A 12,097-nucleotide genomic window follows, 5' to 3' on the forward strand; every position below is an offset into this window, starting at 1 on the left:
TCTTTTGGTTTCTTTGATAAGATTTTGTTCATAATTTTACCTACTCACCTTGGCTTAAGGTTGATTGATGCTCTGAAGAAAGTGGGTAGTAAGAGTAAACTAAGAAATAATTTGATTGAACAAAAAATGTCATTGCCTATGACTAGATTATTGAGCATGCTGACTGCTTTGGGAAAACTATCTATTTTCTTACCCACATGGCATCATTTGTCATGACCTTAGAGTTGGGAATCCCATCAACATACATGGGCAGTGACCCTGAAGGGGTCACTATTGGATCATGTAAAATGCTGCCTTTCCTGAGTTACAAATTGCTCAGTCTACAAGATTAAAAACCAGTAAAATATCTGCAGGCTCCAAAATACATCCCAGGGAATCACGTGGCCACGAGAGTGAGCGTGTTTGTGTGCTGAGAGCAGGTTAAAACAGATTGAGGTTGAACTCCAGCGATACCAGTTTCTGTTTACGTTTCAAAGTACTCAACACATCAGCAGTTGTGACGTCAATGAAGTTGAAGTTCCTGAGTGAAAAGTTCAGTTACGAAGCATTTTATTGACAGACAATTGAATATGATGCTGAGGATTTGAGAGCTGGTCCCACAGTTCAGTGCCTCTTTCTTTTTCTTAGTTCATGCCCATTAAACCTCTGCTTTCTCTCTTTTTACTGCCTCTTTTTACCCTGTTCCTTCTTCCCATGGCTTCTTACATTTTGCAGCCTCCCTTCTTTGTTCTCCCCTTTCTTTGATTTCTTGTCTTGATTTCTCTCTTCTCCTCTCTTCTTTTCACTTTTTCTCTCTCACACCCATATTTCTTATCTCTCATTCTCTCTCTCTCTCACTAATTTTTATCTGACCTACAGCAAAGTGAGAGAATCCATCCTATTAAATATAACTCTTTTATCTTCCACCATGAATTTTTGGTCAGTGACTGAAGTGTAGAGTGGAAAGAAAAAAATTAACTATTTTATTATTTGTGGAGAAAATGATTTACTTAACACAAAGAATAAAATATTTGAGTCTAAAAAATATGAACCTAAACGTGACTATTTTAAACACTCACAAAATTTAAAAATTTATTTTACATTTATAGAGATCTTTGAAAATGCTATCTTATGGCCAAGATGTTTGTATAACCATTTCTCCTGATCCTCTTTAGTACTTAATTTATGTGCACACATAATTGCTTGGGTACTTATTTTATCTTTTTTTTTTTTTTAAAGACAAATGATTTCAGGGCATGGACTGAGACTCGGACCAATAAAAACAGTAAAGAATAAGTGTTATTCCCTCGTTGCTTAGACTGAGTGCCGAGGGCCTTACTGTCAGTACCCCTGCCTAAGTGTCCGAGCGGTGACGGGGCCATAGCGCTCCCCTCCGTGTCCAGCACCAGGTATCGGGGAACACTGCAAGCATCGCAGCACTGGCCCCTCAGGGAAAGAGCTGGTGCAGGCCTGTCCTGTGAAGCTGGCAGACGTTTTGTGTTCTGCCCCCACTGAATCCTAACACGTTTACTTCACAGACGTTGAAGGTTACACGAGGGAAGAAATTCAGTCATCGCTGTCCAGGGAAGCCCCTGCTGGCTGAAGTGCCCTGGTCTGTGTCTTATTTTTCCCCCTGTTTCTTAGTGAGACTCTGAGATAACAGACCTGTTAAGTTCTCTGAGCCACCTGTCGACGCATAGCACTCCCCTATCAAAGATGACTGTGGAAGGCAATCCATTTTCTTTATGAACGGGAAAGGCCCATTGGAAGAGGCAGTGCACTATGAGTCCATAAGGGCCTGATGACTGGACCCACAATTAGGCAAATTCTGTAGCCAATTGCAGGTTGCAGAGCCAGAACAGAAATGTGCCCTCTGAGGGCAGCTCCCTCCCGAGGAAGAAGGAACAGCGGGCTGGACATGCCAAGTTAGCCTCTTGGATGTACCAGTTAAATGAGGCACTTGCTCCCCTTCCGAGGGGCAGCGCACACAAAGTGGAAAAGAGAGGCCTGGGAGTACTCCCACGGAGCTCCCCCTGCGTGGAAGAAAACGGGAATCTGCCTCAGACTCTGCCCTTTCATTCCGTATCCTGTTTCAAACCAGCTCACATTGATCATTTCAGTATATAGGGTCCTAGCGCAATATCATTTCCATGGTCATCTGCATAGTATGTAGGCTCTTCAGTCATTTCTCCACTATCCAGTTTAAAGTGCTTTTTTCAGGCTTCCCTGGGTGGCAGCAATATAGGGAGTCTTTCCACTTCTGACTATATAGCTTCCGTTACTCCCGTGCTGCTCATAACCTGTGATGGGCATCATCTCTTTGTGCATAATGTGAATACATTTTCATTTGTTTTGCTTTGCTGATTGGCTCGGTCTGTCTTGACTTCTCTTTCACTTGTTTCTGACTGTTCCAGTGCTGAATTTCTCAGCATGGAAATTCCTTGACCATAGTAGGAGCTGTGCTCACTTAGCATATTCTATATGTTTCCGATGACATAATACCACCAGAGAAAGTTGTTTTCAGTTAATGACTTATTTGTTATAAATATATTCCAGTTAAAAAATTAGAGCTGGAAAGGATCTTAGAGATAATATGATGCAGCCTCATCTTACAGACAGAAAACAGGGGTGCAGGATTAAAAAGTGGCTCGGTAACTAACTAGTTACTACCAGAGCCAGGATAAGACCTGGAATCTCTGATCTTTCTCTGCTTGTGTGAAGAGAGCTGTGATCTCGAATGTCTCCATACTCTGAAGTGTCTGCCTTATTTCTACTGCACAGGATTCTTTGCAGAGGATATTCTAGAAGGGTTTCGATAGTAGAACTCAGCTTGGAGGTCTTATTAAAACTGACTATGATACGCGATGAAAGAAAGGAGAGTGTGTGGGGATTTGGAAAGGGAAAGAGAAAAATATTTTTTGTATAGCTTATGATGATAAAGTTTTAAAAAGGTATTAACCTGACTCATACTGCCTACATTAAAAAAAAACACACATCCATTTACCAGCCAACAAGGTAATAAAAGTCAGGGTTTGTTTTTCAAGCCCCAGCAGTGTTACATAGGCCTGCAAACATGAAACTCTGCTCTTGTTCTCACTAACTTTCAAGGATGATCAGGCACAATGAAAAGGGGAGTAGAAACTTCTCAAGTAGAGAGGATAATAGCATGCCCTTCTGTAGTCCTTACCTTTTATTTCCAGTCCTGCCATTGGCTTACTATGTGACCTTGAGCGAGTCATTTCATCTCCATGTGTCAATGTTCTCATTTGTAAAGGGATAATAAATACTACTTTCTGTCTCTCTCCTGGGTGATGTTATTATCACCATCAATTAATATTTATTGGATGCCTCTTGGCCACATAATGCTGAGGTAAGAGCTTTTTTCTGGAGGGTGGAATGGGGGGAGGGCAGAGATTATATGAGTGAAACGTTTTCCATGAACCAAAAAAATAAAAGAAGAAGATTTACAAAAGACAGAATTATCAGAGCTTAAAATAGCTAAGGCTTCTATTTTAAAGCATGCTTCTGGGCCAAGATTTATGTAATCTCAGTGTTTTTCTTAGTGACTGTACGATTCGCAGTGATAATGATGGTGCAGACGCTGGTTTTACTTTCAGATGATTCCAAATAGCGCTATGTTAAGAATTACTGTGTTTTCTTTTTTTAGCATAATTTACTTAGAAATATTTATTAGATATTGAGGGTATCGGATTTATTTTACCTAGCCATTCCCTTTGTTTTAAAAAACAACTTCTTAAAAACAAGATAAGTGCACATTAAACATGTAACATTGTTGAACACTTTTTCTTCACAGGGAATGAAGAGAAATCTGAAAAGTCACCTATGAACACAATTCAGCTAAAACCAAAATTTTTATGCTAGTCAGTCCACACTAGTCAGCCCAAATGAATGAGAGCTCCCTAGTCCCTCCCAGTCCATCCTGTCACTTTTCTGATTCAGACCCTACTTATCTCTCAGCTGGACTATTCGAAGAACCTGTGACCTTGTTTCTCTCACTCTGCTCTCTTTGCTTTACCAGCTGTCCTCATACCACTGACAAAAGAATTTTCAAAAGTAAATCTATGAATAGATAAACACAATGTTGGCATATATATGTGAAATATTATTTAGCCATAAAAAGGAATGAAATGCTGACATATGCTACAACATGGATAAAGCTTGAAGATATTATACTAAGTGAAATAAGTCAGACACAGAAGGACAAATATTACAGGATTCCCTTTACCTAAGGACCTAGAATGAGCAAACTTATAGAGACAGAAATTAAAAGGTAGTTAACAGGGGCTGGGGGGAGAGGATCATGGGAATTATTGTTAAAAGGGTACAGAGTTTCTATTTGAGATACTGAAAAAGTTCTGGAGATAGTGGTGCTGGTCCCATAACATTGTGAATGTACTTGATATCACTGAATTTTATACTTTAAAATGGTTAAAATGGTATGTTTTATGTTATGTATACTTTATCACAATAAAACAAAAAATTTTAAACTAAATCTGGTTCTATCATTTTCTGGTACAGTAATGCTCGTTATTTACAGAATAAAGTCCAAAGTCCTTGGTATGACAGTAATAATCCTTCAGAATCGAGCCCCAGGTTACCTTTCCAACATTATCTTTGACACATCGACACCACAAAGATACCTTTCAATCACATGGGCAAAGTGGGGTCATTGAACCTGAACCTTACCTTGCTCCTCTGTTCCTGGGCCCTTTAATCTCCTTCGGCCTGGCATACATGCTCTTTGCTGCCACTCCTTCCTTCTAGCTGTAGAAACCTTACATGTTATTTGATGCTCAACTCAAAACTAATTTCTCTGTGAAGCCTCCATTCCAATATTCAAATTAATCACTCTCCCTTTGGATAATCTAGTCACAATATGTCTTCATATAATTATTTATGAACTCTGAATATGATATGAGTACCTTGGAGGCAAGAGGTTTTTTTATTTGTTTGTTCATTTATCTTTCCATGGAATGATGATTATCAGAGTAGGGACTAGGGTGAAGCAAGCGGTGATCTTATGGAACAAAATTTGTATACCTGTGAGAGTGAGTTTCTTCTTATATTTTATGCCCTAGTGGCCTCACTTGCCTCATCCTAGTCTCAACTCTGGTGATTAGCAGTTTCTTTGACAGTATTAGGTGCTTGCAATGCATTGTATTAGTTATCTACTATGGCATAACTAATTTCCCCAAACCTCAGCAGCTTAAAACAATAAACTTTTATTATTTCACAGTTAATGAACGTCAGAAATTTGGGAGTGTCATAGGTTGATGAGTCTGATTTAGGATCTCTCATGCAGTTGCCGTTAAAGATGTTAGTGGAGGCTGTAGTGATCTCAAGGCTTGACTGGAACAAAAGCATCAGGATCCCAGTGCCTTGCTTACATGGTTGTTGGTGGAAGGTTTTAGTTCCTTGACATGTGGGCCTCTCCCTCGGAGCTGCTTGAGTGTCCTCACAAGATGGTGTCTAACTTCCCATATAGCAAGTAATCCAAGAGAGGGGCAAGGCAAGAGCTATAATGTCTTTTATGTCCTAGCCACATAAATCACACACTGTGATATCCATGGTGTGCTATGGCTACATAGGTCAGCCCAGTTACCCATAATATGAATACCAGGAGACAGTGATCTTTGGAAATAATCTTAGAGAGTGGCTTCCCCTGCCATTTGGCTTGATTGTATTGAGTTAGATTACCTAGCAACAGGCCAGTATTATTTCTGACATCTGTTACTAATATATTCTGGAATTTACTTTTGTCTTTTATTTTTAAATCATTAAATAAATAACACTGTTAACTTTTTATAAATGAAGAATATGTCTGGGCCATTTTTTATCTGTCATTAGTAGTAGTACAGTATTTTGTATCCAGAGGCAGCCTGGTTGATGTATAATACCCAGAGAGGATGTCATTTTCAATAGGCAGGTATTTGGAACTAGAAGTTACTGGATTGACAAATTAAACTAGAAATAATAGGGCTAATAACTAGAACCCTGCTTAGAGCTCAAGTCTAAGCTTAGGAAAGCATGAGATCATAGAAAACATGCAAGTAACAATTTTTTATTTTTTTCTATAAATGCATAAGGTTTTTATTATTACTGTTATCTGGCCCCACACATTCCTGTCTCACAGTCATAATATAGAGCAGTAGCTATGAAGGTAGAATTTCATCTCCCCCTCCCACTAACTGTGTGGCCTTGAACATATTTTTTAACTTTTCTGTGACTTAGTTTCTGTGTTGCAAAATGAAATGATTGACAGTGCTACTTCTTAGGTTTCTTATGAATACTAAATAAGGTAATTCACGTAAAGTATTTAGCACAATGCTCAATAAATGTTAGCTAATATTATTAATATTTGTGTATACATTTGTTTTCAGACATTGGTCTTGTAGATTCCCAATAACTTTTGCTCCCATAATTCCAACAACTTAAAATGAAAAGTCTTGCCCCTTTTCCCATAATGTTAACTTAATCTTTTCCTCAAGAAATAGGTTAAGCAATTTTCTGACCATGAAAATGTCTGTGTATGTCCCAATGTCCCAGTGCTCAATAATCTCAATACAACCTTCTCCAAAACTCCCTTAGCACAATCAAATCCTATGTTGCTTTGTTATGTTACACCTGTTCTTTCTCTCTCCTATAGAGAAGTTTCATCTCATAGCTCACTTACCCCAAACCATACAGAGTACTGGTCAATAGAGATCTGTTAATGATGAAGCTGTAGAGTGACTAACATAACATTGCTTCCTATTAGATTTATAGTAACTGTTTCTGTATCATAAACAATAGACAGGTCAAGAGTGTGTTTTCCTTTATGTTGATTCAAGTTACAACGCTGAGCATAACTGTGTCTTATTTAAGAATAAAAACACAATATAGATTGTTAAAATTTCAAGATTTAAAGAAGTCTGGATTTTAAAAATTATCATATATCTTTTTAAATCCTGAAGTGTGAAGGAGATAGAAAACACAAGCCTGTTTGATTTAATGGTGGCTCTATCGATACTAACAATTTTAACTAGAGTGCCAGATTTGGGAGCAATCTACTTAAAACTGAAAGATACGCTCTATTTCAGAAGGCTCGGAAAGCAAGTATAAGACTGTTGACTGTCAGGTTTGAGCCAGGTGGTTTATATCCATTAATTTATCCAGTCCTTATGGTAATCCAATGTTATTTTGTTCTTTGTTATTATTATTATTACACCTCTTTACATTCAAGAAAACTACAGCTCAGAGACATTAAACAACTTGCCTAAAAAAGTAATCGAGCTAGAATTTGACTCCAGGTCTGTGGTCTCTCCTGCATGCACAGAAGCTCTTTGAATCCCCTCCGTCTACCACACAGCACTAGCTTTCATCTGCGCCGTGTGCAGCTCATGTAGGGCAATGGCAGTGTAACAGTGGCAAAGGGCCAAGGAGCAGTCATCCCCCTCAAGGCAAAGCCTTCCCAGGGTTTCCTTCTCGGGTGCCCATTCTCCCAAAGACCACAGCTGTGTCTCTTTAAGAGGAAACGTCGAGATGTAAACTATTGCCCTAAAAGATGCTGTGCTCTTGTACTCTGAATTACAGGAGCACTGGGAGCGCCACTTTTGTTGGAAGACCCAGCAAACCAGTTCCTACATCTCAAAAGACACATATATTTGCAGGATTACTGGGACTCAGATCACAGTCCGAATATGTGGGAAAACACACTGGCTGATCAGGTATTTGTGTTTAAATAGTCATCACACCAGCTGGCATTCACCAATCTGGCCCTGATTTTCCCTCTCCATCTGCCCTTTCCTGTCCCTTAAGTGTCCTTTGTCTGGTGAACTCCACACCGTCCTTCAAAACTAAGATCAAATGCCTCCTCCTTTCTGAAGCCCTTCCCTGTTTTCCAGGGAGGCATTTACCCTTCCTTCTCTCCCCTTTGCATATTGTTCACATGTGAATAGCTCACAAAATGTCACACTGAAATTATTTGTTTCATGAACCCAACCTTCCGACTCAGGCTACAAAGGTAAAGTGCATGTCTTATATATCAAAATAATTAATCTCGGGAGCTACTAAAATGACTATTAGATAGTCAAGTCTCAATAAATGATTACATGTTTGGGTAGGTGGATGGATGGATCTCGGTCACACTTTAGTTCCCTCTCAGTTGTTCAGCAGCTCATTTCCCTCTGTTATAATTACCCAAGCCTTTAATGTCATTTCATTTGCTTGCCTTTTGTACATTTTCCTATTCACTTGTATTCTCACTCCAAGAGAAATAAAAAAGAAACTTGCATTCACCAGTTTTATTTCATCTTTTTGATGGAAGAACACTTTGAAACTCCAAGCTTAATGAAACTGCTAAATTGTCTGAGGATTTCAATCAGTCATGATTTCCCTCTTACAACTCAGCAATTTAGGAAATAAAGATGTATAACAATTAATTAATTCTTCCACTGATTTTTTCTTTCTTTCTTTCCACATATACTGGGCTCTCATTACCACATAGTATAAGGGTTGTATAAAATCATTTTAAAAATTGAATTCCTTAGCCTGGTGGGCATGGCTCAGCAGTTTAGCATCAACCTATGAGCCAGGAGGTCGGGGTTCGATTCCCTGTCAGGGTTTCGGGCTCAGTCCCCAGCAGGGGGCGTGCAGGAGGCAGCGGATCAAGGACTCTCTCATCATTGATGTTTCCAGCTCTCTCTCCCTCTCTCTTCCTCTCTCTGAAATCAATAAAATACGTTTTTTAAAAAGCTGAATTTCCTGTTTTCCTGGGTCCTGGGTCCTATCCTTACTCCACATAGCTGGGATTTAACTGGTCTGGCAGGATTGGCTTGGTTCTGCTTAGCATTTTCTGATGGAAACCAGCAGCTTTAATAATGCATCCAGTTTTATGCCTGTTTTTCTCCAACAGGCATAATTTAGAGGTATTAAAGCAAGACTTTGTTCATTTGGCAAATTAAATAATTACAGACTGGGAAACTGTGTCTTCCTGATGGAGTATTCAAATTTTCAAGTACACTCCTGACTATAATTGTAGACCAGCTCTGCGATCAACTGGCAGATACTGTAATGTAGCAGGACTCTACCACATTGGTTCACACTGTGGCCCCCCAAATACTGCAAACCATTTCAGCAGTGAGGTAAACAGGCTCCTAAAAGTGTGAAACCCAAGCCTTAATTGGAATTACTCTCCCACTGTATTTCTCTGTCTTTTAGAAAATATCTGTATGATTATCAGATGAATCGATATGTTTGTTCTACAAGCTCAGAGATCATGACCTGAGTTTCCTTTTATTGCAGACTCATGAAAAATGGACTGCTTTGAAAACTACAGCACAGTATTATCTGAATGGGAATACCTTCACCTCTGACATATCAACTATCGGATAAATGTGCTTTGCTGGTTAAACCAGAACAGCAAAAACGGAGGGAGCCCACGCGGCAATGCACCCAAAGCACGGGCTTTGGCGAGCTGAAGGCAAATGCTTGTCATTTACTAGATTATTTATTATGTCTGTCTCACAGAGATGTGGAACAAAGTAAATATGAAAATTCATGTGGTGACCTAGAATTTGAAGTTCTCTGTAAATGGTAGATAAGATGGGAACTAAAATTTAAAAAAACTGTAGTAAAAACATTTACCAAAGGGAGCTTTTATGGAAAAAGAAATAAATAAATAAAGTGTTATTAAAATCCTCTCTTCATAGCTGCTGCTTTCTATTGCTTCTTCTTTGTTAGTTTACTTTTTAATTCAACAAAGAGGGATTTCTCAAAGGGAGCTGGTCCTCTGCTCTTTTCTTCAATATTTGTCACTGCCTACAGCCAGGCTATTTTAAGACCACACTTTTCATCAAAGGTGCTTTGCTGAGGGTGGTAGGGGATGAAATCTCAACTCACATTGGGGAGTAGATGGTGACTAGGACCCCACGGAAAGCCACTCATCTATAAGTGTAAACTTCCTCAGAAGTTTTATAAAATTTATGCAAGTTTGTACTCTGCTCCATAATATACCACTGATGTTTATTTTAATACGAAATAACAGATGCAACTTACTAGCCAGGGATGTTTACAAATCTTTTTTTTAAAATTAATTTTCATTACATTTAAGCTTTCTTTTTTTTTGTTTAAAATACATCTTTATTGATTTCAGAGAGAGGAAAGGAGAGGGAGAGAGAGAGAGAAACATCAGCGATGAGAGTCATTGATCGGCTGCCTCCTGCACGCCCCCTGCTGGGGATGGAGTGGAAACCCAGGCACGTGGCATGGCCGGGAATCCAGCCGAGATCTCCTGGATCCTAAATTGATGTTCATCCGCTGAGCCACTCCCAGGGGGGCTACAAATCTTTTTTAATAAACCTGAAAAATTGACTCTAAAGAAAAGTGTACTACACTTACCCTGTTGTTTTCCACATACCCATGGAATACCACCTCAGAATTCTGGTGTGAGGAGTACTGAGATGAGACAACCAAATCAGCAAGGTTGACTGCCCCCGCAACTCACAGGTGTGAAAGTTTTGTCTTCAAAAGTATATTTTTCTCTATATACCTAGGTCAATTGTTCTCTTGGTGGGAGGGATTTATTTTGTAAATAGAAGCATCCCCTGCAAGACCATAACTGTTCTTATGTGTCTTAAGAATTTTTTCAGCAGTGAGTATATCAGTAAAATCAATATGAGAACTAAGAACTCAATAATATTTTTTCACTTCTGGTCTTTAGTTTCATCCCCACAGCAGACACAATCTCAAAAGACATCCATTCTCCTGCGCCAATTCTTTAATTCAAAGAGAATAACTACTGACTGGGAATGCTGTACATATAGACCAAATTAAATATGAAGGTCTTTCTTTTCCTGTGTCGATTTTACTTATTCCACTCATTTTCCTCGGATCAATCTAAAACATCTCAGGCAACTGAACCAGACAGAGAATATATATCTTTCACATTTTTTCTCCAATGATAGCGACAGCCCAAATGAATTTTATTGAAAGTAATTTAACATTTACTGGTTAAATATACAAACTACCCATCCGAGGCAGAGAGATTGCCTGATTCCTTAGAATTAGAGACAAAAAAAATAAATGATTGGAGGTTACATCACAAATTGGAACTGTCTTGGAAGGCAGTTCATATATAAAAATAAAATAAATTATTTAAATTCAAAATAGTTTATTCCATCCATCACAATGACAAAAACAGCTGCATTTTCTCCTTCTGATCATATTAGAAAATAAACTAATTATTTTTAAACAAACAGTTTCAGGAAAATGATGCCTTCTTAGCCCTGCCCCTTTTTATTCCCTCAAAAGTAAATTTTAAGAAGTTCTTTGATGATCTTTAATCCAGGCAGTAATTACAGAGAGGGAAGATTTAACTTGCATATAGTTGAAATTTTTAATACCTTTAAATACCGTAGATAGACTCTGACATTTTTTGCCTGAAATGCTAAATGTTTCAGTCCTGCTTCTGCCCCTTCCTAGGGGGAAGGGAGGAATTATAGTCTGGTTTTTAAGGTTGTAGCCAGAGGCCCTAGTCCGGTAGCTCAGTTTGAGTCTCATTCACTGTATACGCCAAGGTTTCAGGTTTCATCTTCAGTCAGGGCACATACAAGAAGCAACCAATGAATGCATAAAGAGGTGGAACAAAAAAATCGAGGTCTTTCTCTCTCAAAATCAATCAATTATTATTTTTTTTAATATAGTCTTCACTGGCCAGCATTGTCTGCTTGGGCATGTTACTTAGCCTTGCTATGGCTAAGTGTTTTTTTTTTTTACCCCTGAAATAGAGATGACAAAAGCCCTGACCTCGGCCTTGTGGGGTAGAGTGACCTCAGACTTGAGTGAAATGAGCTTCTGGCACATGATAGGCCCTCTACAATTGCATTTTTGCAGTAATGAAATAGATTTAACTGTTAGAATTCTTCATCTTATAAACACACAAGAGCTACTGGTTTTTGTTTTAGTTAGAAATTACCTGATTATATGTAATGTGGAAAAAATTCCCACTGGAAAACCAGTCAACAATTTTATTTTATCATCTAAATTGCTTTTTTTATCCTCACCTGAGGATAGTTTTTCCATTGCATTTTCAGAGAGAGTGGAAGGGAGGGGGGAGAGA

The sequence above is a fragment of the Miniopterus natalensis genome, chromosome 6 (genome assembly GCF_054644295.1).
Source record: "Miniopterus natalensis isolate mMinNat1 chromosome 6, mMinNat1.hap1, whole genome shotgun sequence".
NCBI classification, from domain to species: domain Eukaryota; kingdom Metazoa; phylum Chordata; class Mammalia; order Chiroptera; family Miniopteridae; genus Miniopterus; species Miniopterus natalensis.